The sequence below is a fragment of the Tyto alba genome, unplaced genomic scaffold (assembly GCF_018691265.1).
Source record: "Tyto alba isolate M040663 unplaced genomic scaffold, T.alba_DEE_v4.0 Super-Scaffold_22, whole genome shotgun sequence".
In the NCBI taxonomy this organism is placed as follows: domain Eukaryota; kingdom Metazoa; phylum Chordata; class Aves; order Strigiformes; family Tytonidae; genus Tyto; species Tyto alba.
This window is the reverse complement of record NW_024881296.1, coordinates 40,695,157-40,722,853: the sequence shown is the minus strand read 5'-3', so window position 1 is coordinate 40,722,853 and position 27,697 is coordinate 40,695,157. Positions and strand designations below refer to the sequence as shown.

Below are 27,697 nucleotides of genomic sequence, written 5' to 3'. Positions count from 1 at the left end.
AAGCCGGTGGGAAGCTGGTACCCCCGAGAGCCAGAGAAGCAGCAAAGCTTGTGGCATGGAGGAGGAAGGGAGGAACGGGAGAACTGGTACAGCACAGAGGAGCACTAACCACCTCCTTATCTCTCAGGCATGGGCACATCATCCCACCTCCACGTGGCCAGCGTGCCCGTCAGACATGCTGGGGATGGGGGGAAAGATTTCAGAGTGACTGGACATCCCCTGCACTTTGGACGTTCTTTTTGCTCCTGATTTTTTTTTTTTTTTTTTTTTTTTTAATACCACTAGCATATTTTTTTTGTTCCCCTTCTTTTTAAATTAGGTCTTTGTGTTTCCTCTACTCTAGGTTTCGCCTCAGCCACTCTTCACCAGAATACAACAGCTAGAAACACAATAAGCAGATGCCACTGGAGCAAATGAAACTACATTCCTCACCCTGAGGCCTAGCATGCTGTTTTTTGTCAGTGCTTCTCATACTGTGATTCTCCATACCAGAGGAAGAAAAACACATATAATCAACGATGTCTCTGTATTTCCCATCAGCTAAAAAAAAAAAAAAAAACCAAAAAACCCTGAAAAAAGCTAAAACAGTCTTTTGGAAATTCTCATTGAAAACCAAAATTGATCAAGACAGCATCACTTACCAGAATTTCCCCCCCAAACAGATCAAGTTTACATTCACCACATTTCCTCAAAAATGGCTTGAAAGCATGCCCTGGAAAACAAGGGAGAAAGGGTAAGAAAAAATTAGTGACTGGAACACCACAAATTACATTAGACTTCTTCCTCACTCTGCTAGCATTTATCACCAAACTTCTACCATGTTCTAAGGAAGGAGGTAATTGGATTTGAACCTCCACAACTACTTATTAAATTCCACCGGTATTATGCAAAATATTAAAATAATTGCAGGACTCCCTCAGACCGCTCAGACACATCACTGTCACAGACACGACAGCTACTCAGACTTCAGAGAGATGAGGTCAACAACATGAAGCACGCAGCAGCACACAGCAAGTGTGCCAATTATTTTAGATCCAGCCCTAAAAAATTGGTCAATCCAGTATCTCTTCATGCTTTTGCTTTAGCAAACTGATTTTAAAATATAATGCATGTAAGGGTCCCAACAGCCTCCGTGCTTGAAAACTACACAAAGAAATAAAAAACTGGTTTGTGCCACAGTACATTTTTAGACTATATTGATTACTCTGTGTTCTGTAGAAGAACAAAGAAGGAGAAGTAGTAAGTCAGCGCAATATCCAGTTCGACGCACGCTAGGGCAAGTCTGAAGAAGATGGAGAGCAGAAGGGACAAATGCCATCATTTCGCCAATCCTGAGTAAATTTCAAATGACAGCTGCCCCTTATTTTTCCTTGAGGCAAAATCTTTGAAAGAGCAACTCACAGAGCACAGACTAACAACGATGTTAAGACATCTATAGTTTGTAAAATCCAAGAAGATGGAGGAGCTAAGATTCGGCTGGTGCTCAGGTTTACGGGTGGTAACTGTACAGCAAATGGAGAAGCACGCACCTTTCAGTGCCCAAGCGTCCACCTCCGTGAAGCCAGACTGAACCGGAGCCGCTTTAAACTCTCATTCCCCCCCCCCCAAATATGTGGCTGAATTTTCCACGAGAGGCATCTGTGAAGTTCCTGCCGGGTGAGTCACTTCACAGCTCTACCCAAGACGACTCGGAGCCCCGCGTTTCTGCTCACGGAAACCCGCCTCCGCTGCACAGGCAGCAGATCTTTGCTGTAGGCACCCACAGGAAAGCAAGGGGGAACGGCTTCTACTGACAAATTACTTTTACTGGTCGCTGTTACAGGAAGAGTAGCTAAGAAAATAAAATTTCTATTAAGGAATAACCCAATGAATCTTCTTCAAAAGACGGCAACTGGATTACACTCCTCTAAACCCCAGTTAGCAAGCAGACCTCTGATCTCAGAAGGCTGAGACTTCATTTTGGGTGGAGAGTTCAGGGTGGGGAGAAAAGAAGGAAAAAAAAAATTTATTACAAATCAGAAGAGGTTGTTGTGAAAGATTTTAGGAACAGACATTTTTAATCACAAAGCTGCAAACCAAAGTGTCATGTTCTCTGCTTGTTTTCTTTGTTTAGTGGTTGAGAAAAAACCCTGGGAATATCAAGGAAGAAGGAAAAAAAAAAAAAAAAAACAAACCCACACCCCCTCCTCCCCCAACACCTTTTGTACAGCTTGGCAGAATTTGTGAAAACACTGAAAAAAAAAGATGGTTCTTAACTGCTTTGCTCAAACTCAGGGAAGGTGGTTATTATTCCAGTGCCATCCATTTCCCTCCCTAGCTTCCAGGCATTTGGCCTGGAAAGAAAAAATCAAGTCTAGAAACTCTACTTCTGCCTCTGAACTAATTGGATAACATCTGCATGCAGAGAAGTTAGGAGCTTAAGAGACGAGCTGGGCCCGAAACAATCCGATAGCACCTCGACTCCGGATCAGCTCATTATTTTCTTCTACACCAAGAGACTGATTTAACAATTCCCCCAGAGAAGTGACAAATAAGGGAAACCCTGCACTCCGTGCTGCTGGCCCCGTGAATGCCTGAAAGGCCGGGGCCAGCATCCAGCGCTGCCAAAGGGGGCTGAGCCCCCTGCGGCCCTGGTGCGGGGCTCCTGGATGCGGCCCCAGCGCCTCCCTCCCCCGGCACAGCGGGCGGGGGGAACAACCCGGGTTAAAATGACCCGGGTGAATTCTTTAGCCCACTTTGCAAAGTAACTAAATTAAAAAAATAAAAATAAAAAATTAAAAAAAAAAAAAAAAAAGCCTGTGCTGGCTCTAGGAAAAAAAAGGGAGGAAGGGCTGGAGGGGCAGATGTGGGGAGCGGCAGGTCCGCCTACGCGGCCGCAGTGACACTTTTAACCCACAGTAAAACTTCCCCCCTATAAGACCGGACTGCAGGCAGCTGCTTTCATACACGTGAAAAGGAGAGTAGTCCGGGCCCTCCGCTGAGAGCACGCGTGGCAAAAACTAGCCAGAGGGCCAGGGAAAGGGGCACCTAGCTAAGTCTGAGGCAGAGGCGCCGTTTACCACGTCTCTAGCCTCGCACAGCCTTCTGAACTTTGGGGGCTGGCTGGTAGAAAGCTTGAAACCTTTCCAGGGGATGCTTTTTGCTTGATTTTAGAAGATGCAAAGCGTGCCCCGTTTCTCTAGTCACAGCGGAGATGAGACATTTGGGGATAGAGCGAGGCGGGGAAGGAGAGGGGAAGGGAACATTTTTTGCTGCGTAACTGGGGGCGAGGGCTGGACATGACTTGCAGAGAAAACCAAAGATTATTCACTCTTTCTTTGTACTCAGTCAGGGGTCTGTACAGAACTCGGTTTTAGCCTTCGTGATTGTCATTCTACCTAAGCATGTAGTAGGAATATTCCCTTTTCTTGAAGTACTTATCACCAAATTCTGACCATCACTTTTCAGAAAAGCTTTGCTGACCCCGGAGAATGCAGCATAGGAGGTGCAAAATAAATGAATGTAGGCTTCACCACACCAATTTTGGTTTCTTTTGCAATTAGTGTAGTAAATCAAAGAGGTGACAGAAGGTTTGTCTGACCAGAATTACTGATGGAAAAGAGCTTGTCTTCCCAAGTTTCTGTGCTTAGGAAAAACGAAAACCTGGAAGTAGCCATCTGACTATTCACTGAAAGGTGCCCTTCTTCGGACAAGTCTGCCTTCATAAATAGTTCTTTTATCAGAAGGCATTTATCATAAAACATTTTGATTTGCTTTGGTTATGAAGAGTTGGCTATAAGCATACAAAGGTATACCCTATCATCCATCAGGCTGCTGGCACCAACTGAATGGCATATATTAAACGTGTAGGTTTATTTGTAACCCCAGCCAGGGGAAGAGTGGGGAAGGAAGAGAAGTTGCAGACGAAGGAAAAATGTTGAGAATTAAAACCTTTTCTGAAAAAATGTGGAGAATTAAAACATTTCAGAAAAAAAAGCACACTGAACTCTTCTTCTGCTTGCCATCTAAAATTAAATACAGAACGAGTCTGTTTTAGAGTACGATCACTTGAATAGTATTAGATTTAAGCAGCATCAGCTTCCCATAAGCAGCTGCACCTTGCTACCCACCCCAGTACAAAACATTCACAGCAGGGTCACCCCAACTGCGACACACTCATCACTGCCAACACGTAAGCCGTGTCAAAACGAAAGCTGTCCAAGCTTCTCCTCCTAAATGGTAAGACACAGTGAAATAGTTACCACACCAACAGACATAAAAACTTGCTCTGAATCTCAAAGAGACTTGATTTGAAACTTTAAAGAAAACCAAAACACTCTTGGGAGATAATCAGGATTATTATCTGCTAGGAACAGCCCTTTCGTGTAAGCAGCACCAGCTTCAACAAATTGGAATTTTTTTACCAAAAAACACCTACCCCCTACCCCTCCTTCCCCCCCCCCCCCCCCCCCCCCCCCCCCCCACGTTGCTCATGTATGGGCAGTGTTTTTATGTAGCTCTGTGTAAAAATTACTTTATTTTTGCAAAGAAAAAAGTATTTTGTGAAAGAGAATGTGGTGAGCAGCACAACAATGTCATTTGCGTGTTTGGTTTCGTGACATTGCCTGCTTCATGAGATAACCTGTTTTTTCTCACAGCTTCCAGATATGTTTTTGTCAGTTCATACTAGGATCAGAATTAAGTTTATTACTACTGGCAAAAGAGAAATCACTGACAATCACTTTTCTCAAGTCTTCAATCCCAAATCCACTAACACTCACCAACTTCAAGGATCTTTGGACTAAGCTCACCGTGAGCAATCCTAGATGTGAACCCAAAAACCTCCTGATTTTTCATTAAAGCAAAAATTGTTCAGTGACATTTTACTCACCATTTAAAACAAATAAAAACGTGGTCTAAGGCATAAAAGCAGTTACACGGAGGATTATGGTCTGTTACGTGTTGCAGTTGTTGTAGTTCATGTGAGCTTCACCCAGCTGGAGGAAGTGGCTGGCTGAAGACATAAGTGGTCTTAAATACTTTTCAAATGCTAGTAGATGCAATTCAGTTTATGATACTTGAACGCAGAAGAAAAATCTACGTAATGATAAGCATCTGTCAGTTTTCTGTTAGCAACACGCTTCTGCTGCTGTTTTTATAAACCTCAAGTAGAAGCAGGCGTCCCTGGTTCCTGGGCTGCTATTTCATTTGACAAAAATAGGGAAGAAGGTTTTTGGGTTGGGGAGCTGTTTACAAATGAACAGATCTGGGTCAGGATGCACAACCTATAAATGAGCTGGATCCACTTTGTAGTGAAAGCGTTGGTTAGTCTGCTGAGCAACAGCCTTCCTTCATCATACGTTCTAATGTAGTTTGTTCTTCTTTTACAGTACATCATATTAGTAGATTTTGGGCCATGAGTTAGTCCAGAAAGTATTTTTCAGCAGCAGGTTACACTGGCCCTACGGTAACGGAGTCCTGAGTCACCCTTTCTGGACAGGTTGGGGGCTCTGTCGCCCGGGGGGCTGCTGACACTGGCACCTGAACAAACGCCGGGAGGCGTACGCGGGCAGTTTTGCCAAGGGTGCAGCATTTTCCACCTATTCCCACCACCTGAAGATTTCCAATCCTACTAAGCGCCCCCCCCCCCCAAATTAAAAAAGAACCCCAACCATTCTAAAAGCAATGTTGAACACAAGAAGAAAAACCATCCTGCACGCTGACTTTATATGGCCAGTTTATGGAGGAACTGCACGTCTCAACATAAAGCAATCTTTTACTGTGCAATTAGTTTACATCTATGTACAATACTGTACAGTCAGACTACATATAATGCCCCTTATCCTGCGAACGTCTGAAAGCTTGCCAACAATAAAATATTTAAAGTTTAAGGGAAGCTCATAGGTTTAGCTCTTAGGCAGAAGCCTCCCTCTTATCCTGAAACTCTCCCTTGCCAAGTGAGGGGCCTAGATTGCAGGTGTGTGATAGGAAAAAGCCCAGACATCAACGGGGCCGGGGAGAGCTGAGCAGCAGAAAGAGGGAGCTCCCACAGGACGCAACTCTTGCAACCAAGACAGACCCAACCCTGGACACCAGCAGAGGAAAAAAAACAGCAACACCATTAGAAAACTCTACTAAGGCTAAACACTACCATGCTGGTGGTTCGTCCTCCCACGCAGCAGTGCCAAAACTTAGAAGACAGTGGCTATGGGACAGGCACCCTACATTTTTTCACGTGAAAGTCACTGGATCTCTATACCAGTTACTGGAAAGCTTCGTGAAGTTGCAGGATGCAAATAAGGATAACTGGGTCCCTTTCTTAAAGGAGTCCCAAAGGGGATTAGTAGTTTCAAAACAAAAATGTTTGTCTGCTCCATCGAACTTGTAGCTGTCTAAAAACCACATCTTCCAGACTCCTGCCCTTTCCGTTTGGAGCAGGAACTCAGATGCAAAGTCGCTGTTGCAGCGGCAACAAGTCCTAAGAAACAGGAAACATGGGAGAAACACAGCAGGAAAATACAGAGGCTTTGCTTGAACTTTTTCTGCTTTTATGAAGTGGAACCGTGAAGAGAAAAAACCCCCACAAACTGTGTTAAAGATCACAAGCTGAACTGCTTCTTTTCTGTGCCACTTTAATCTCCTCACACGTTGGATCTATTGACTTATCCTTAGCAGACACGCTGCCCTCAGCTGGTCCCCATGTCCTGTGGCTTCCAGCCCTGCCGAAGCACGCTGCTTGCTCTCCTTCCCCCGGGATGCTTTGCTCCCACAGGCAGTTTAAGCCCCTCGGTATTGCCAGCTCGGTACTGGTGACATTAATACCTTTTTCCTCTCTCAACTTTCAAGCGGGATAACTAAACTAACTCTCTGTTACATTCGCTTTGTAAGACAGGTAAGAGCTGAAAGCATCAAGGAGCTGGGATCTGAAAGCACCAAGGAGCTGGGATCTGAAAGAATCAAAGAAGGAGCTGGGATCTGAAAGCATCAAGGAAGGAGCTGGGATCTGAAAGAATCAAGGAGCTGGGATCTGAAAGCATCAAGGAAGGAGCTGGGATCTGAAAGAATCAAGGAGCTGGGATCTGAAAGCATCAAGGAGCTGGGATCTGAAAGCATCAAGGATCTGGGATCTGAAAGCATCAAGGAGCTGGGATCTGAAAGAATCAAGGAAGGAGCTGGGATCTGAAAGCATCAAGGAGCTGGGATCTGAAAGCACCAAGGAGCTGGGATCTGAAAGCACCAAGGAGCTGGGATCTGAAAGCATCAAGGAGCTGGGATCCGAAAGCACCAAGGAGTGAGCTGGGATCTGAAAGCACCAAGGAAGGAGCTGGGATCTGAAAGAATCAAGGAGCTGGGATCTGAAAGCACCAAGGAGTGAGCTGGGATCCGAAAGCACCAAGGAGTGAGCTGGGATCCGAAAGCGCCAAGGAGTGAGCTGGGATCTGAAAGAATCAAGGAGCTGGGATCTGAAAGCACCAAGGAGTGAGCTGGGATCTGAAAGTGTCAAGGAAGGAGCTGGGATCCGAAAGCATCAAAGAGCTGGGATCTGAAAGAATCAAGGAAGGAGCTGGGATCCGAAAGCACCAAGGAGTGAGCTGGGATCCGAAAGCGCCAAGGCAGTGTGTAACCAAGCACTCCTGCAGGGCGCGTGCCAGTGCAGGCCGGGCGGGGGGACGCGAGCGGGGGGTGGCTGTACAGGGGGGCAGCAGGGGCGGGTGCCGGGATCCAGGGGATGCCCAGCGCCCGCCCAGCCCCTCGGCGGGACGGCTGGCGGCTGCGCCGAGCGAGCGGGACGCAGCGCTCGCTGCGAGGGGCCCAGCTCCTGCCCTTTGCCATCGTGCCCAGCGGGTCCCCCCGCCCGGGGGGGATGCGGGCTGTGTCCCCCCGTGAGCTGAGAGGCGGCCCGTCGGTGCCACCCGCCGCGGTCCCGGCGATGGGAAGGGGAAGCTGCCGGCAGGCTCCCCTCCGTCCCGAGCGTCGCTCCGCCCGGGAACGCTGCTCCTGAGCGAGGAGCAGGGGGCTGCAGCAACACACCTGCCAAACGGCAGGAAAACAACTTCAATAACGGCAGGAGGAGCGTTCCCGTCTCTCCTTGCAGAAAAAAAGAGAAGTACGGTGCATCAAGCGATTTTAAAAAAAAAAAAAGTCAACAAATGGATGGAGCCCGCAGTCCTAAAAACAGGCTGCACTCCCCAGCCCCCTGCGGGGGACACCGCCGGGCACACGGCAAGCACAATGCAAGATTTTAGAAGCTTTTGTTTTCATAATTGATTTTGCAGTCTGTCTCAAAGAAGAAAATGCTTTTCTTCTGAAGATACGGGATTGACCCTGAAGCACCCTTAGCGGAACCTGGCGAGACAGCACATTCATAAACCCTCTGCAGAAGCAGTAAAAGCCATTTAGAAGTGCAATGGAAGTAACAGGAGGTTTTCATATACAAAAATTTGGTTTTGTAAACAATTGTTTTTATAAACATTTTTTCCCCACCCCGTTAAGAATCTTATTTATGCAATAAATATTTTTGTGTTTTAATCAGTGTCCAGGGCTTTAATCAAGGACATTATATCCATGACGTACAATGAAAATGAACACACACCTACACAACACATATAGAATATATATGCTAATGTTGCGATACTACAGTACCCATAATGTCAGCTATTCCCATTGTGCAAGAAATCACAAAAAATACACACATGGGAATAAACACTCTCAAGCTATGGCCAGTTTACTTCCAGGCTTTAAATCTTTAAAGAATTCAGCACTTACCCTGTATTCTTCAGACAACTGGGGATGAAAAGGGAACAGTGTCTTACTAACTAAGAATTTCTTGTAGTTAAGTCAATTCATAGATTTAGCTAATTTTGAGCATCTCAAATATTTATATCTTATACAGGCAATGCTTTCATGGATTAATCACTCCGCATTTTGTACTTTTGGTTTTCCCAAATACTGTAACTCCAGAAGTGTCGGGGAGTGAGACGGACGCGTGGCACAGTGTGCCGAGCTCGGGGGGGGGAGGGAGGGACGACGGAGCACCTTTGCAGAAGCCACGCCACCTACACGTGGTTGCATTTCCTGATGTGAAATATAAAAACGTCGGAGAGAGGCTGAAATTTTGCAAGAGTGAGCTGTTTGTAAACCTATTTCTGTATCAGAGGAAGCCCCCGAAGCAAAAAGTAAATAGCGTAAGAGAAGAATATAGCAACGTGATTAAGGCACGAACGAGGAAAATGCTGCACTGTAAACGAATTATTAACTACAACAGGCCGAAAATAAACCGTTTCCTTTTTGCCTTGTTCACTTTAATCTTCTGAGAGGCAGGAAGGGGGAGGACGGGGGGAGGCAGCAGTCTCAGAGTTGCGGAGTTTATCAAATCCCAGATGGGATGGTGAGAGCAAAGCTAGGAAGCAAACATCCTCCCTCCCTCCCTCCCTCCCTCCCCAGAAAGGAAGCAGAGCCCTTCGGACCAGCCTGCAATGCGTGTTTGCTGCTCTTTAAAGGATTGCTCTGGAGAGCCGTTTTCTTAAGCTGTTTTTATCCCTTGCTGGAAGTTTCAAAATAAATAAAAGAGTACTGGAAATGGAAGAACAGAAAATGTGACACTCTGGTTTATTTTTTTTTTTTTTTTTATAGTGAGACAAGTAAAGCAAATAAATAAGGTCTTTGGTTGCCATACAACACAAAGCGGAAGGGAATAAGAGCTTTAAATCTGAGGAGCATCACTGCAAAGCTTAGGAAAAATCACCGATGGGCTAAGGGTGGAGAAAAGTGGAAAAAAAAAAAAAAAAAAAAAAAGAGGACTGTCCCTCATGCTACTTCATTGATTGTTTATTTACTTATTTTAATGCTGAGATTTCATGTTGGTGGGTTCTACAGGCAGGAAAGGAAAAAAAAAAAAAAAAACAAACAAAAAAGAACAACCCCCAAAAGTCACTGTATTTTGATAGTTTACTTTCCAAAAAAATCCCTACTCTCTAGGGGCTTCCAAAAAAGACTCTCCCATAATGAAAAACAGGAAATGAAATTCTCAGGGCAACACACCAGAAGTACGAAATAAAAGATTTTGCAGCGACATACTGCTTCAGCCTCGAGCGCGGGATCAAGTCTTTACCCCCTCCCGCTGCCCTTACACACAGCGGGTCCCCCCGGGCCGCGGGGTCCCGGTGTGAACCACAACAAACACAACGGTCACGCGAGCCCCCGGCCGCTGCGCTAACAGGAACCCCCTTGCAATACAAAAGCCACACCAAAGCACTTAGTTTGCTGAAATATTCGATGGATTTAAAATGTCGTTGCTATTCAATGTATCACCCACCCCGCTTTTTTGGCTTTTTTTTTTTTTTCCCTTTTTTTGTCTTTTTTTGTTTGTTTTTTCTGGTTTTTTGTCTTTTTTTTTTTCCTTTTTTTTTGCTTTTTTTCCTTTTTTTTCCCTTTTTCTTTTTTTCTTTTTTCTGTTTTTTTTTTTCCTTTTTTTGTCTTTTTTTTCCTTTTTTTGCTTTTTGTCTTTTTTTTGTTTGCTTTTTTCTTTTTTTGTCTTTTTTTGTCTTTTTTTTCCTTTTTTTGTCTTTTTTTGTCTGTTTTTTCCTTTTTTGCCTTTTTTGGTCTTTTTTTCTTTGTTTTTTTTCGTCTTTTTTGTCTTTTTTTTTTTTGCTTTTTTTTTGCCATTTTTGCCCTTTTTTATCTTTTTTTTTTTTCTTTTTTTGTCTTTTTTTTTGGTCTTTTTTTGTTTTTTTTTGGTCTTTTTTTTTTGCCTTTTTTTTGTTTGGTTGTTTTTTTTTCCTTTTTTTGTCTTTTTTTTTTTTTTTGTTTGTCTTTAGTTTGTTTTTTTTTTTCCCCCTCAAGATTAAGCAAATGCCTGAGCAGTGGAACTGACGAAGCTGGATTTCCCGCTCGTTTGGGCTTGGGATGTTAAATTTAGGAGGCGAGTCCCTCCCTCCCGGTGCTCCCAGCTCCCCCGCAGCCCCGGGGGGCCCGGACCCGGCCGCACTCGGGGGGCCAGCCGGGCGCTCTGGGGTGCTGCTGGCCCCCTGGCCGGGCCGCCCCACATCCAGCCCGCCGCCCCACATCCAGCCCGCCGCCCCACATCCAGCCCGCCGCCCCACGGCAGGGAGTGGGAGGCCAGGTGCTGCCCCCCACGCCCCCTCCCCGGCTGGAGGCAGCCCGCCCGGTCCCCAGGAGGAGGGCTGGGGCGCAGACCCGCCGAGCTAACAGCCTAACCCCCGCTTCCTCAGGAAACTGGGCTAGAAAATCTGGTTTTTCTCTTGTTGTGCCCACTCCCTTCCCTGCGCCCAGCTATGCAGATGCAATATATTAAAAAAAAAAAAAAAAAAAAAAAAAGAGTATCATAGACATAAGGCTGAAGGGCTATACTACATCCCCGAACAGCATCTGGATTACTGCCTCAGGCACGCTTCAGAAGTGTCATTGGCTTCCTGTTTAATATTCATGTTTTATTGCTGCACAAAGTCAGCCTCCGCTCAAAGAGCAATCTATTACTCTCACATCCTCCAAGCAGATCCTTAATGAGGATATTCTGGTTTCTTGATACTCAGAGACCTTCTGTTGGTATCAGCAGAAGATCAGCGTACGCTTCAACGCGCGGCACGCGGAGAACGGGAAGCCAGCTCTCCCCGTTAAAACCGACCCACAGGATTAAAACGGGGCCTGGGATGACCGTCCAGGCTGCTTCCCCCCTCAAGGCAGGACCAGCTTCACTCATGTTACTCTTTCTATTAGGCCACCTGGGGGAAAACAGATGTGCTTTGGGGTCTGAGTGCCTTCCTTAGCCGGGAATGGCCCTGCTCCAGCCCTCTGCCACACCAGTTGGTCTGGTAGGAGATCCCTGCCTGCCTTTCATTGCCATGGTTACAACGCTGCTATTACCACACACGTTGAGCCTATTTTTAAAAGCCTGCAATGACACAAGATGCTAGTTAAGGCCCTAATCTCACTGAGGTCTAAAATTCCTCCAGTGAACACTTACTGTTTGTCTAAGAGAAGTGCTGCACTCCGAAAGTGAAAGACGGGTGAACTGCCCGAGGCAGGGACTCTGCATTGCCTGCATCCCAGGAGGGAAAAAAGAAAAAAAAAACAAAAAACAAAAAAAACCCCCAAAACAGCCAACAGAAGAGTATTTTAAAGGAGAGTCCTGAAGGACAAGAAGAAAGGAGTCCTGCCAACATGAACAGGGTGGGTTATGTTGGCAGAAAACCCGTAACTGCTTGCTAGAAAGCAACTTGTGCGCACGGGAGAGATCGGCGTGAGGGGCAGCTGGGGGAGCCCTGCTGGAAGGGGCTGGCGGACAGAAAGCCGGGAGGGAGCGAGAGGCTTTGGCCATGAAGATGAGCACCTTGTGCCGAATAAAGAGGGAGCCAGGAAAGAGACACACAGGGCAGGTTATCATGTTAAAAAAAAAAAAAAAACGAGGAAGCTGAAAACACTCCCTTTGCAAAGACATTCTGGACAGATAGAATTATAATTTGAAGAGAAAAGGATGTTGAATTAATTCAAGACATCGATGAGCGCTTGGGTGTGAGATTCAGCTGTGTGGTCTGGATAGCCCAGGGCGTTTCTCAAGAGACATTACAAAGGAAGAGTCTGCTGACCTTGAAGTAAGGACAGAGGGAAATGGGTGATGGACAGATTTTGGCCTGACTGAGGGACACTGGTGCTGCCCATGGCAACAGAGGAGGGAGATAACGGGGAGAGCTGCAGGGGGAGGCACAAGGAGGTATCAAGGGATAACTGTTTAGCCATGCTGAATGAGACTTGGTGGCTTGGTAAGCACCAAGTTGTGAAGAAAGACTCACTGAGGTTATAGACTGGACAAGGGGAGAGAGGACTGGTTTCATGTTTCAGTCGTAAGAATCATATATATGCATATCTACTTATCTATGATGATTTTTTAATTTATACATGGTGTATAAATACATATTTACATGTACACGCGTAATAGATCTGTCTGCAGGCCAAGGAATCTGAAATAAAGTTGTAGTCAGAAGAGCAGAAGAGAAAGAACACAGCCCTGCACTCCCTGCCAAAACCAAAAGTGGAACAAGCCCTTTTCCCTTATTTCTTTTTCACAGCACGACAGGTAATAAAACGCACAGCAGCAAAACGCCTGCCTGTTAACCCCGCGGAAAGCTTAAACAGTCAAAAAAAAAAACCCCAAAAAACACCCTGAAGAAATGATTGTTGTGGCCAGCTTCTGCAGCCTGCAGCTTGACAAGCCCTTCCGCGGGCGGGGGGGGGGGGGGGGCCGGGCGTCCCACGCCCCCACGGCCCCGATGGGACCCGCGAGCTGCTGCCACCCGGGATGGGCTCCCAGCCCCGGGGGGGCTGCGGGCTGGCCCGGTGACCGGGGGGGCACGCAGCCACGCGTCCGACCCGCCAGCCCCCCGAGAGCCGGGATCCCACGGGGCTTCCAGAGCGATGTGCCCGGGTCGCTGCCCGCGGGGTCCCGGGGCCAGAAGAGGGGAGCAGGGGGGGGCCCGCTGCAGAGCTGAGGAGCCGTGCGGGCTGGGCTCATCCACGCCGCTGCTCCTCAACCGGGTACCCCCACTCCGGAACAAGAGAAGTGGATTTTTCGGTACTGCAGGGGCGCACAAGACTTACTGTCCTGGGTTGAGTGAGTGGTGGAGTTTTTTGGTGGCAGGGGAGGGGGCTATCAGGGCGAACCCCCTGGGAGAAGCTTCTCGAAGCTCCTCCAGCTCCACGTCAGCTCCACTTCTGTTTGGGAAACTGAGCCCATCAGCTGTGCCTCTGCGATAACGTATTTAAGAAGGGACGTGGTGACGGGCAGTGGGACTGGTGAGGAGGAGTTGCTGCAGCTGCATGAACACCAAGGTCAGTGGGGGAACGGAGGAAGAAAGGAGGGGGGAGGTGTGCCAGAGCAGAGACCCTCCTGTATCCTGTGGTGAGACGGCAGGGCGGCCCCCCCTGCCACCCATGGAGATCTACGGTGGAGCAGACATTGATTTATGGGCTGTGGCTCCTGCTCATATGATCAAGGTGCTGTGCCCGAAGAAGGCCGGGGTCTCATGGGAAAAGGCAGCCCCGCTGCTGTAATTCAGCGCTGGGAGGATTGCAGCATGCGGGGGTGTCCCACGCTGGAGCAGCTCGGGAAGGGCTGCAGCCGTGGGAGGGAATCCAGTCGGAGGAAGTTAGTGACCCATGACGGAGCAGTGTGGGGAACGCTGCGGCCCGTGGGAGGGACTCATGTCGGAGAAAGTTTGTGGAGGACTGTCTCCTGTGAGAGGGGGACCACGATGGAGCAGGGGGAACAAGTTCCAGACACTCCCCTCACCGAAGATGAAGGAAGTGGCAGCGCTGCCTGCACCCCCCATTCCCTGCCCCTGCGCCACTGGGGGAGGAGGTAGAGATATCGGGAGCAGAGCTGAGCTCGGGAAGAAGGGAGGGGTGGGGGGAAGGTGTTCTCAAGATGTGGCAATGCTTCTCACTGTCCTACTCTGTTATGTGTTGTTTTTAGTGTCTGTAATAAATGTATGTTCTTTTTTTTCTTCCCCTAACGAGTCTGCCTTTTGCTTGTGATCATAAAAGGGGGATTTTCCCCCATCCCAGTCCTATCTTGAACCCCGAGCCTGGCTCTCTGTCCCTTCTCATTGCCGGAGGGGATGGGAGAGAGAGCTGCTGCATTGGGGTTGGCTGCCAACCAGGCCCAAACCACGACACTTACCCTTAAGTGTCGAGGCGGCACTGCTTTGTCTTCTCCCCCGCTTTGCAGGTGTCATCAGGATTACAGAAGCACATTCAGCCGCCCCCAGTAAAACAGACTGTAAACCGCTGGGAGGCAACACACAGAAAGCACTCACAGGCTCCGCTTTTTAGTGCTGCGACTAGTTTGGACTCCTCGCGCGTTTAGGAAATGTCACGTTTGATTCTGACCCAGCACCAAGTCCCCTCCGCCTCAGTGAAACACAAGACGCGCCGCCCACGCAGCGCAGGCCTCCGGCTGCAGCACGTGGGTTTCCCGAAGCAGGAGGCGTCTGAGAAGGAGCGTTCAGAGCAGCACGTGTGCCACTTGCAGCCGCGAACGCAGGCGATGAGGAACGCGGCAAAACCCCGGGAATGGCACGGGCCGACGGCACGGCCCCTGGCAGCACACACCCGTAACGATCCTACGGAAGAAAAGAGCCATGTGCACCCGAGAGCCACAAAGAGGCAAGACTTCTTTTCTTTTTTTTTTTTTTTGAGTATGCAAACAAGCTCATTAATTTCCCCTCCAAAACCCATTTGACCCGGGAGCCACTGCCAGGGCCAGTTGTGAGGATTTCAACAGAAATCATCAGCAACAGCTACTCAACGGCCACGTTTTAAAACCAAACTCTGCCTGCCAAAAATGTCGAGTTCATTTCTCTGGCATATACTCTTACATCTAATGGCAAAACGTCAACAGAACTGGGGGCCACGGCAGTCCCACAACCCCCCTGGCACTGCAGCTGGGCCACCTACGCAGAAATGCTACCTGCCACACCAGCATGCCCTTCTGTCCCCGCACCGCAGCGTTCACCTGGAACGACAACCAGTTTATTTCTTCTGCCGCTTCTCCCCATGTTACCTATGTGCCCATCCGCTCGTCTCTCCACTTTTAAGCCCTAGGAGGACACGCAGCTATAGCAAGTACTTTGAAGCACCTCACGAATTAAAAGGCCTGAAAAAGGGAATTGTGTTTGACCTTGTCATACACGTGTATGGGGAGTGAAAACAGTACAGTCTCCACAAGCAGACAGATGCTTTTAAAAAAATGAGAGTATGAGGAAGCATGCTCTCTCTCCTCAACATGTGTGTTTTATCAACTGCCTGAACTCCAAATCACTTCCCTTTTCCAGACAGACACCTCTTTGTCACATCTTTCAGCTCTGTTAAAATTTCAGCTGCTCACTGGCTGCCATTTCATGCAAAGAGGGGGAAGGGATGCGGACTGAGCGTCAGACAGTCAAATGCAGAAATGTGTTTAAACGGAAGCAGAAAATCTTCTCCCAAGGAGCAGGCTTCCAGTACCAGGACTATCTACGAGGAAGAAAATAAAAAGCTGCAGTTCTGCAGAGTGACAGATGCGTATCATACAGCTGGGACTGTTTATGTCTGCAGAGTTTCCACCGCACTAGCAGAAACGGAAGACTTTTTTCCTCCTGGGCATGCTCTTCCTCACTCTGGGATTCACAGCGAAGCAATTACAAGCTTCCTAAAACTCTTGTGAAGCTTTCAAGGCTTGCTGCAGCTACAGCTTCTGACCCAGCCAGACTTCAGGCTTTAGTAGAGATCAGGGTGGTAGAAAACATCGCAGCCTAGTTGAAGATCTAAACACGGGTGAGCATTCAGCAGGTTCTGCCCTGCTTGCCTTAAAAATGCCCAGCAATCCTCCTGCTGCCAATGACGTAAGAAAGAAAAGCATTAACAGGTCTGTCCACGAGCGCTGGCCCCCTCACTCGATCAGGGGAGCGGTGTCACCCCGAAAGCCTCAGGCTTACCTCTCATCTTGAAGGGGGGAAGTGCCAGCGTCTCAGCGAGCACGTACAACGTGACAAGGGCACACAGAGCATTTTGTAGGCTTGGGACAAAACCCCGCCTGTAGGATTCACTTAGTGAAAGAATTTATGTTAACAGAGCAGGCTATTTATAGCGACTCTCAACAGAAACAGACTGTCTCTTGGTTCCCGTCCTCGTGGAACGCAGTTTTCTGCCCAGAGAGACCCTCTCCTGACTCTAAAAGCCATGGGTGAAGGGGGCACGGGGAAAGGGAGGCGCTGCTTCCCGACACACGCCCTGCCACCGCCAGCCACGCCGGAGGGAAGGTCTGCCCGTGCTGGGGTGTCCTGGGTTGGGTGAGTGGTGGAGTTTTTTGGTGGCAGGGGAGGGGGCTATCGGGGCGGCCCCCTGTGAGAAGCTTCTCGAAGCTCCCCCAGCTCCATGTCAGCTCCACTTCTGTTTGGGAAATTGAGCCCATCAGCTGCGCCTCTGCGATAACGTATTTAAGAAGGGACGTGGTGACGGGCAGTGGGACTGGTGAGGAGGAGTTGCTGCAGCTGCATGAACACCAAGGTCAGTGGAGGAACGGAGGAAGAAAGGAGGGGGGAGGTGTGCCGGAGCAGAGACCCCCCTGTATCCTGTGGTGAGACAGCAGGGCGGCCCCACCCTGCCACCCATGGAGATCTACGGTGGAGCAGACATTGATTTATGGCCTGTGGCTCCTGCTCTGATGATCAAGGTTCTGTGCCCAAAGAAGGCCGGGGTCTCATGGGAAAAGGCAGCCCCGCTGCTGTAATTCAGCGCTGGGAGGATTGCAGCATGCGGGGGTGTCCCACGCCGGAGCAGCTCGGGAAGGGCTGCAGCCGTGGGAGGGAATCCAGTCAGAGGAAGTTAGTGACCCATGACGGAGCAGTGTGGGGAACGCTGCGGCCCGTGGGAGGGACTCATGTCGGAGAAAGTTTGTGGAGGACTGTCTCCTGTGAGAGGGGGACCACGATGGAGCAGGGGGAACAAGTTCCAGACACTCCCCTCACCGAAGATGAAGGAAGTGGCAGCGCTGCCTGCACCCCCCATTCCCTGCCCCTGCGCCCCTGGGGGAGGAGGTAGAGATATCGGGAGCAGAGCTGAGCCCGGGAAGGAGGGAGGGGTGGGGGGAAGGTGTTCTCAAGATGTGGCAATGCTTCTCACTGTCCTACTCTGTTATGTGTTGTTAGTGTCTGTAATAAATGTATGTTCTTTTTTTTCTTCCCCTAACGAGTCTGCCTTTTGCTCATGATCATAAAGGGGGATTTTTCCCCATCCCAGTCCTATCTTGAACCCCAAGCCTGGCTCTCTGTCCCTTCTCATTGCTGGAGGGGAAGGGAGAGAGGGCTGCTGCGTTGTGGTTGGCTGCCGACCAGGCCCAAACCACGACATGGGGGCACCACAGGCCGCTCGTGCTCGGAGCCCCTGCGCAGGCACAGCGCCCTCCCCCAGCCCCCTGCCCGGGCGGCCGCCGTGGGGGGAGCTGCCTTCGTGCCCCCTCTGAAACGGGAGAACACGTCTGCTCGCCCGGACCGCGCGCAGCCGGCCGGCTAGGAGCCCACACCCGGCGCACAAAACCACCGCACAAAAGCTCACCGGCTCCTTGCCAAGCACCCAGATCCCCAGCCTGGACCAGCGCGGGCAATTGTTTCTACGAGTTTGCTCGGACAAGAAACGGGGCAAACTGCAGGCACGTGACTTTTCTTCGTAAACCAAAACGCTGTTTGGGAAAAGCGGCAAAACGCAGCAGATTGGCTGTTTCAAAGTCCCCCCCAAAAAAGTAGAGAAACAAATCAGAAACTAAACCACACATATGTGAACAGACAAACACGTAATTTCTTTTGTTGAAATGTTACCGCAAATAAGATGTAATTAATTCTCTACATCCAGATCTGGAAGATTTCTGCTGCTGCCCATTTAAATCTTGAGACCAGATCTACTTGGCCAATAAACCGTACCGCCCTGTTCAGAGATTACAGTTTAGGCCTGACGAGGGGGGAAGAAAGAGAAAAAGAAATGGGGGGGGGGGGGGGGGGGGGGAAATACTTTTGATCTACAAAAAGCTTTTACTTTTTGGCAAAAGCATTATTTCAGACTAAAATAACCTCACTTTTTCCATTTGGAACCCTTACTGTCTCCTGCCCTTTCCAAACTCCAGACAAAACACAGGCTCTCCCCGCATGCCCTTGGTCCTCAGTCTCACCCATCAACAACTTTGCAATAAAATCCCTCATAGGTGGTTCCCTCATACTGCTTCTTTCCAGTATCTCACACTGATATTCTTTGTTAGCAAAAAAAAAAAGGCACATCTTAAATCTAATGATTGTACCAATAAACCTAAATTAGACTAATGGGAACCCTGAACTGAAAATAAAGCTCCAAAAGCTATAGGGCATACACATATCATGAGACTTTATTAAACTATAAATCTATTGATTACAATCTTATTTTCTAGAGACAGAATTATCTTAAGCCGATTCGTTGCCCAACGTAATAGTATTTGGTGCCTATAATGAAAATTAGATTATATCAGGGTAAGTTTGTTTATAATTTTAGATGAACGGAATTAGACACAGTAAAGTGTTCACGCAGATGAAATAATGAAACCAAATATGTTTTCCTTTTATTTTCATGACATATAATCTGGTACTCTCCAAGTCAAAAGCAAGCATCTTGCTTCGCAGTGCTTGAAATATTATTTGAAAAGAGGAACTTCTCCTTCTGTATTCCCCAAAGAGTTAGCCTAAGCTGATAAATGACATCACTTATTGTAAAGGTGTACACCCAGGACAAATCGGGAGTGCTGACGAAGAAAAACCCCGAGCTGTCCCTAATTCCTTAGATGCAGAGGCTGTTCTGCTGCAATTCCTCAGGACCTCGGGTTCAACCGCTTTGCCCGTTGGTTACATCGCGCTGAGCGCTGGGTCCTGGAGACGCCGGGGTTTAAAATAAATCACTCCGGAATGTTTTGGTTTAAATTCTGACCCAGCAGTGAGTGAGCGCGCAGAGCGAGTGTGAGAAGGAGCTCTGAAGAGGGACTGTGTTGACCCAGAGGACTTGTCTTCAACCACAGCTTGGAGAGAAAACCAGAGAGCACCCAACGTTTTTCCACCCTCGCCCCTCGCGCTCAGTACAAGCAGAAAGGTACACACACTAAAATGTAAGCGACGCTTTCCTGGGCGGTCTGACAACTCAAACTTGGAGTCCTTCGGACTCACAGATCGCTGACTCCGACTTTGTTCACCGATGACTGACCCAATCACAAACCTCTGTATACAAAAAAAAAAAAAAAAAAAAAAGACCGTGCAAGCTTCTACGTGGCCTTTTCAGCAGCCCCAGCGGCGGTGTCCGCATCGTCCCCGCTCCCGCCTGCGTCCCGGTGCCTTGGCGAGGAGATGGATGACACTGCTCTGCCTCAAGCCACGGTTTCTGCCCCCGGGGCTGTTCGGGGGGGCTGGGAGGAGATGAAGAGAAGGTGGTGTGCAGCCAAGGCTGCTTCGAAGCTCTTGCCCGGCCCTGCTCAGCCCCTTCCCCTCCGCATCTCTTCCTTCACGGTGGCTGGAAATCGACTGCAAGATAAGAAAGCGTTCCTTCTGGCAACCCGTATTTTTAATTCTCTCTCTGCCCAGTGTCATAGGCAAGGGAAGAAAGGGAAGGGAGATTCCACTAGCTTCCGTTATTTATTTAGATGTGCTGCAAATATTCAGAGGTCTCGGTAGCCCTGTTACCCAAAGGTAAGCAGCAGTGGTGACGCACTCCAAGAAAGCATCCCCCAAGCCTACTCTGAACAACAAAAATAACTTCTGCCAGCACCAACTGTCATGTGTCAAAACTCCGTGCTATTCTTGGAGCAGATGCAGGCTCGGGAGGTTTTTTTTTCCCCTTTTTTCTTAAAAAAAGCAAAGTAGTTTCAAACCAGTCCAACCAACACATGATATGCGTGATGGTCTTGGCAGCTGCTAATTTTCTAAATTATAATTACTGGCAGTTTATCGGTCTTAACAGTTTGAGACAGGCAGTTTGACAATGTTAACGGACGCCGCTGAACCAAAATACAGTTCCCACGGGCTCTCCTGTGCACACTTTTTCCTTCCTGCTGGTCGGAGAATTTCAAGTGCCCTGTTATGATCTGGCAAATCCTAACCCCGGCCCCGCGCTGCTCCTCAGATCACTGCCAGGGAGGCTCCATTACATCTCCATAGCGTACACCGCCAAAAAAAATAATTAATTTTTACAATGTATTAATTGTGCCCCCTCTGCCACATGACTGCAAATAGCTCTGGCAAACAACTGCACCTCAATGAACAAAAAGTTTGTTTGACCAAAGAGTAATTGGAGTTGCTTGGCACTGAAGATGAATACAGCAACGCTCCAGCTGACACATCTTGCGGAGACAGTCCTATCAGGTCTCCCGGACTTACTGGTATATACAAAACACAGCAAATAACCTTTCTTGAAGCTTCAGACTTGGAAGAGCAAGATTTCTTGGCAAACTGAAATACTGGCCTCTTTAGGCTCTGAATGACTGAATTTATCTACTAGCCCTCTACATTCAGTAAGCTACAATAAAGTGCCTCACAGATGAACTCTGACAAGTTCTATTTTTTTCCTCTAGCAGATGCAAAATTTCTATTAAGCACATCCATTGCCACAAAATAAACTGACACTAAATGAATACTAGCATGAAAAACAAAAAAGATAGCTTTTATACCTTTTTTTTAAAAAAACAAAACAAAACAAAACAAAACAAAAACAACACCTGAAATCTGATCTTCCGTATTGCATTAAAAAGCTGTAACTCTGTACTTTAGACTTGGGTGAGTTGAGCAAGTTAAATCACAAGTACTAAATCTCTGGAATGTCAGAGTGCTATACCCACTTTCAGCCAAACCTTCAGTGCTCCTGATGTTTTTTGCTTCTGCTAAGCCCACTTCATGCCACTAAGTGTTCGTGATGCAAACGGTCATCAGCTATGTGTGGCTTTCCCCTCTTGCAGGTTTTTACACCCTCTGACTTTTAGAGTTTCTAACGACAACCTCTCTGTGCCAGCCAGTGTCAAAGTTCCTGCCACAGAGGAAAAATGTGCTTTTTGTCATCATTCTGCATCCAGAACTCACCATTCTCACTGCCAGGGATTTTACGGAGCAGGATCTTCAGGGGGGGCAAAATTAGACGCTTTACATCAAAGGGGCCAACACCACTAAGGACTCCTGGCGCAGAAGCTTGGCGCTTGTCTGATCATCCTTCCTGCCAAAACCAGTGGGGAAATTCCCACTCATTTCTACAGGAGCCTGCTCCCAGAGACAGGGAAAAAACACAAAGCATGTACAGCTGCTTCCTACTGTGAGTGAAAGGAAGAGATTCCCTTTCAGGGGGCAGCAGAATCCACCAGAGAAGCTGCATTCAGAAAATCACAAGTATTCTCTTCTAACATAAAATACGGCACCTTAGTGAAAATATCTTGTAGGCTTTTGGAAAGGTAAAAGGGACACATAAACCATTTAACCTTTCTGTTTGAAAACCTCAGACATGAACTGCAACCTTTTTTTTCCACCTTAACGCTACCACAGCGGCCTGAATCCCAAGACAAAGCAGACTCTGGAAAGAAAAGAAAAGAAAAGAAAAGAAAAGAAAAAAAGAAAAGAAAAGAAAAGAAAAGAAAAGAAAAGAAAAGAAAAGAAAAGAAAAGAAAAGAAAAGAAAAGAAAAGAAAAGAAAAGAAAAGAAAAGAAAAGAAAAGAAAAGAAAAGAAAAGAAAAGAAAAGAAAAGAGAAAAGAAAAGAAGAGAAAAGAAAAGAAGAGAAAAGAAAAGAAAAGAAAAGAAAAGAAAAGAAAAGAAAAGAAAAGAAAAGAAAAGAAAAGAAAAGAAAAGAAAAGAAAAGAAAAGAAAAGAAAAGAAAAGAAAAGAAAAAAGAAAAGAAAAGAAAAGAAAAGAAAAGAAAAGAAAAGAAAAGAAAAGAAAAGAAAAGAAAAGAAAAGAAAAGAAAAGAAAAGAAAAGAAAAGAAAAGAAAAGAAAAGAAAAGAAAAGAAAAGAAAAGAAAAGACAGCAACAACAACAAAAAACAACAACAACAAAAAAAAAAACAAACAAACAAAAAAAAAAAAAAAAAAAACAAAAACCAAAAAGCAAACCCAGAGTCCCAAACCCTGCAGAAAAGCAAACGCCAGCACACACTAGAAAAGGACACCCAGGCACTCCTCCGGTTGCCCCTCTGCCAGGGGTGCTGCCCTCCAGCTCGGATGCCGGGGAGCGCCCATAGCAGGGCCCTGCCCCGCTGTGACCGGTGTGGGCCGGGCCGAGGCTCGGGCCCCACTGCCGGGCCGAGGCTCGGGCCCCACTGCCGGGCCGAGGCTCGGGCCCCACTGCCGTGCCGAGGCTCGGGCCCCACTGCCGGGCCGAGGCTCGGGCCCCACTGCCGTGCCGAGGCTCGGGCCCCACTGCCGGGCCGAGGCTCGGGCCCCACTGCCGGGCCGAGGCTCGGGCCCCACTGCCGGGCCGAGGCTCGGGCCCCACTGCCGTGCCGAGGCTCGGGCCCCACTGCCGGGCCGAGGCTCGGGCCCCACTGCCGTGCCGAGGCTCGGGCCCCACTGCCGGGCCGAGGCTCGGGCCCCACTGCCGGGCCGAGGCTCGGGCCCCACTGCCGGGCCGAGGCTCGGGCCCCACTGCCGTGCCGAGGCTCGGGCCCCACTGCCGGGCCGAGGCTCGGGCCCCACTGCCGTGCCGAGGCTCGGGCCCCACTGCCGGGCCGAGGCTCGGGCCCCACTGCCGGGCCGAGGCTCGGGCCCCACTGCCGGGCCGAGGCTCGGGCCCCACTGCCGTGCCGAGGCTCGGGCCCCACTGCCGGGCCGAGGCTCGGGCCCCACTGCCGGGCCGAGGCTCGGGCCCCACTGCCGTGCCGAGGCTCGGGCCCCACTGCCGGGCCGAGGCTCGGGCCCCACTGCCGGGCCGAGGCTCGGGCCCCACTGCCGGGCCGAGGCTCGGGCCCCACTGCCGTGCCGAGGCTCGGGCCCCACTGCCGGGCCGAGGCTCGGGCCCCACTGCCGGGCCGAGGCTCGGGCCCCACTGCCGTGCCGAGGCTCGGGCCCCACTGCCGGGCCGAGGCTCGGGCCCCACTGCCGGGCCGAGGCTCGGGCCCCACTGCCGTGCCGAGGCTCGGGCCCCACTGCCGTGCCGAGGCTCGGGCCCCACTGCCGGGCCGAGGCTCGGGCCCCACTGCCGGGCCGAGGCTCGGGCCCCACTGCCGTGCCGAGGCTCGGGCCCCACTGCCGGGCCGAGGCTCGGGCCCCACTGCCGGGCCGAGGCTCGGGCCCCACTGCCGTGCCGAGGCTCGGGCCCCACTGCCGTGCCGAGGCTCGGGCCCCACTGCCGGGCCGAGGCTCGGGCCCCACTGCCGGGCCGAGGCTCGGGCCCCACTGCCGGGCCGAGGCTCGGGCCCCACTGCCGGGCCGAGGCTCGGGCCCCACTGCCGGGCCGAGGCTCGGGCCCCACTGCCGGGCCGAGGCTCGGGCCCCACTGCCGTGCCGAGGCTCGGGCCCCACTGCCGGGCCGAGGCTCGGGCCCCACTGCCGGGCCGAGGCTCGGGCCCCACTGCCGTGCCGAGGCTCGGGCCCCACTGCCGGGCCGAGGCTCGGGCCCCACTGCCGGGCCGAGGCTCGGGCCCCACTGCCGTGCCGAGGCTCGGGCCCCACTGCCGGGCCGAGGCTCGGGCCCCACTGCCGGGCCGAGGCTCGGGCCCCACTGCCGTGCCGAGGCTCGGGCCCCACTGCCGTGCCGAGGCTCGGGCCCCACTGCCGGGCCGAGGCTCGGGCCCCACTGCCGGGCCGAGGCTCGGGCCCCACTGCCGTGCCGAGGCTCGGGCCCCACTGCTCGGCCGGGCCGAGGCCCGGGCCCCACTGCCGGGCCGAGGCTCGGGCCCCACTGCCGGGCCGAGGCTCGGGCCCCACTGCCGGGCCGAGGCTCGGGCCCCACTGCCGGGCCGAGGCTCGGGCCCCACTGCCGGGCCGAGGCTCGGGCCCCACTGCCGGGCCGAGGCTCGGGCCCCACTGCCGTGCCGAGGCTCGGGCCCCACTGCCGTGCCGAGGCTCGGGCCCCACTGCCGGGCCGAGGCTCGGGCCCCACTGCCGGGCCGAGGCTCGGGCCCCACTGCCGTGCCGAGGCTCGGGCCCCACTGCCGGGCCGAGGCTCGGGCCCCACTGCCGTGCCGAGGCTCGGGCCCCACTGCCGGGCCGAGGCTCGGGCCCCACTGCCGGGCCGAGGCTCGGGCCCCACTGCCGGGCCGAGGCTCGGGCCCCACTGCCGGGCCGAGGCTCGGGCCCCACTGCCGTGCCGAGGCTCGGGCCCCACTGCCGGGCCGAGGCTCGGGCCCCACTGCCGTGCCGAGGCTCGGGCCCCACTGCCGGGCCGAGGCTCGGGCCCCACTGCCGGGCCGAGGCTCGGGCCCCATTGCCGTGCCGAGGCTCGGGCCCCACTGCTCGGCCGGGCCGAGGCCCGGGCCCCACTGCCGGGCCGAGGCTCGGGCCCCACTGCCGTGCCGAGGCTCGGGCCCCACTGCCGGGCCGAGGCTCGGGCCCCACTGCCGGGCCGAGGCTCGGGCCCCACTGCCGTGCCGAGGCTCGGGCCCCACTGCCGGGCCGAGGCTCGGGCCCCACTGCCGTGCCGAGGCTCGGGCCCCACTGCCGTGCCGAGGCTCGGGCCCCACTGCCGGGCCGAGGCTCGGGCCCCACTGCCGTGCCGAGGCTCGGGCCCCACTGCCGGGCCGAGGCTCGGGCCCCACTGCCGGGCCGAGGCTCGGGCCCCACTGCCGGGCCGAGGCTCGGGCCCCACTGCCGTGCCGAGGCTCGGGCCCCACTGCCGGGCCGAGGCTCGGGCCCCACTGCCGTGCCGAGGCTCGGGCCCCACTGCCGTGCCGAGGCTCGGGCCCCACTGCCGGGCCGAGGCTCGGGCCCCACTGCCGGGCCGAGGCTCGGGCCCCACTGCCGTGCCGAGGCTCGGGCCCCACTGCCGGGCCGAGGCTCGGGCCCCACTGCCGGGCCGAGGCTCGGGCCCCACTGCCGTGCCGAGGCTCGGGCCCCACTGCCGGGCCGAGGCTCGGGCCCCACTGCCGGGCCGAGGCTCGGGCCCCACTGCCGTGCCGAGGCTCGGGCCCCACTGCCGGGCCGAGGCTCGGGCCCCACTGCCGGGCCGAGGCTCGGGCCCCACTGCCGTGCCGAGGCTCGGGCCCCACTGCCGTGCCGAGGCTCGGGCCCCACTGCCGGGCCGAGGCTCGGGCCCCACTGCCGGGCCGAGGCTCGGGCCCCACTGCCGTGCCGAGGCTCGGGCCCCACTGCCGTGCCGAGGCTCGGGCCCCACTGCCGGGCCGAGGCTCGGGCCCCACTGCCGGGCCGAGGCTCGGGCCCCACTGCCGGGCCGAGGCTCGGGCCCCACTGCCGGGCCGAGGCTCGGGCCCCACTGCCGGGCCGAGGCTCGGGCCCCACTGCCGGGCCGAGGCTCGGGCCCCACTGCCGGGCCGAGGCTCGGGCCCCACTGCCGGGCCGAGGCTCGGGCCCCACTGCCGGGCCGAGGCTCGGGCCCCACTGCCGGGCCGAGGCTCGGTCCCCACTGCCGTGCCGAGGCTCGGGCCCCACTGCCGGGCCGAGGCTCGGGCCCCACTGCCGGGCCGAGGCTCGGGCCCCACTGCCGGGCCGAGGCTCGGGCCCCACTGCCGGGCCGAGGCTCGGGCCCCACTGCCGTGCCGAGGCTCGGGCCCCACTGCCGGGCCGAGGCTCGGGCCCCACTGCCGTGCCGAGGCTCGGGCCCCACTGCCGTGCCGAGGCTCGGGCCCCACTGCCGGGCCGAGGCTCGGGCCCCACTGCCGTGCCGAGGCTCGGGCCCCACTGCCGTGCCGAGGCTCGGGCCCCACTGCCGGGCCGAGGCTCGGGCCCCACTGCCGTGCCGAGGCTCGGGCCCCACTGCCGGGCCGAGGCTCGGGCCCCACTGCCGGGCCGAGGCTCGGGCCCCACTGCCGGGCCGAGGCTCGGGCCCCACTGCCGTGCCGAGGCTCGGGCCCCACTGCCGGGCCGAGGCTCGGGCCCCACTGCCGGGCCGAGGCTCGGGCCCCATTGCCGTGCCGAGGCTCGGGCCCCACTGCCGTGCCGAGGCTCGGGCCCCACTGCCGGGCCGAGGCTCGGGCCCCATTGCCGTGCCGAGGCTCGGGCCCCATTGCCGTGCCGAGGCTCGGGCCCCACTGCCGGGCCGAGGCTCGGGCCCCACTGCCGTGCCGAGGCTCGGGCCCCACTGCCGGGCCGAGGCTCGGGCCCCACTGCCGGGCCGAGGCTCGGGCCCCATTGCCGTGCCGAGGCTCGGGCCCCATTGCCGTGCCGAGGCTCGGGCCCCACTGCTCGGCCGGGCCGAGGCCCGGGCCCCACTGCCGTGCCGAGGCTCGGGCCCCACTGCCATGCCGAGGCTCGGGCCCCACTGCTCGGCCGGGCTGAGGCTCGGGCGCCACTGCTCTGCCATGCTGAGGCTCGGGCCCCACTGCTCGGCCATGCTGAGGCTCGGGCCCCACTGCTCGGCCGGGCCGAGGCCCGGGCCCCACTGCTCTGCCATGCTGAGGCTCGGGCCCCACTGCTCGGCCGGGCCGAGGCTCGGCGGGCGACAGCACGAGGCTCTGGGAGGAAGCCCGTGTTGCCGAGGGCCCAGCCTCTGGCCTCCCCTCCTCTGCCAGCCCCCTGGTTTCTGGGCAACGAGTGGGGAGAACTCCACCTCAGGGTAGGAAAAAGCAGTCTGATAATTTCATGGCTTCACTTTAATTTGTGCACTCTTCTGCCCTCACCTCTGTGCTCTCACACAGACAGAGTTTGTAGTTTTCTCAGCTGCGACAAACTGTGAAGATAGACACGGTGACTGTTATTGAAAGATTTAGGGACGAATCCACAAAAGGTGTTTAGGAATCTGGCTTTTAAATCCTGTTCAATGCAAGCTTAAATCCTTAAGCACCTCTTTGGCTTCAGCCCTACAACTTCAACATGGAACCAACAACGTTTTGAATAATCACGCGTTCTTTCAACTTTGCGTTCTTACTTCCATGAAAGAAAATGTTGCAAGATAACTAGATTGTGCTTCTTATTTAGATAATGAGAAAGTCTGTGTTATGCACAAGTAACTGAAAAAGAAGGATTTTAAATATTTGGCATTTGTAGTTCTGAACGAAATCTGCATTAGAAACAC

At 53.0% G+C, this 27,697-nt stretch overlaps 1 protein-coding gene across 5 annotated transcripts in view; it reads right to left on the bottom strand.

The window, feature by feature from the left end:
• FYN (FYN proto-oncogene, Src family tyrosine kinase) overlaps positions 1-27,697 on the bottom strand; it is a 149,595-nt gene that overhangs the window by 77,385 nt on the left and 44,513 nt on the right. For all 5 annotated transcript variants that reach the window (XM_042796063.1, XM_042796062.1, XM_042796061.1 and 2 more), the window contains exon 2: positions 642-712. The gene's annotated coding sequence lies outside the window, so the exon portion shown is untranslated. The remainder of the gene's footprint in view (positions 1-641; positions 713-27,697) is intronic.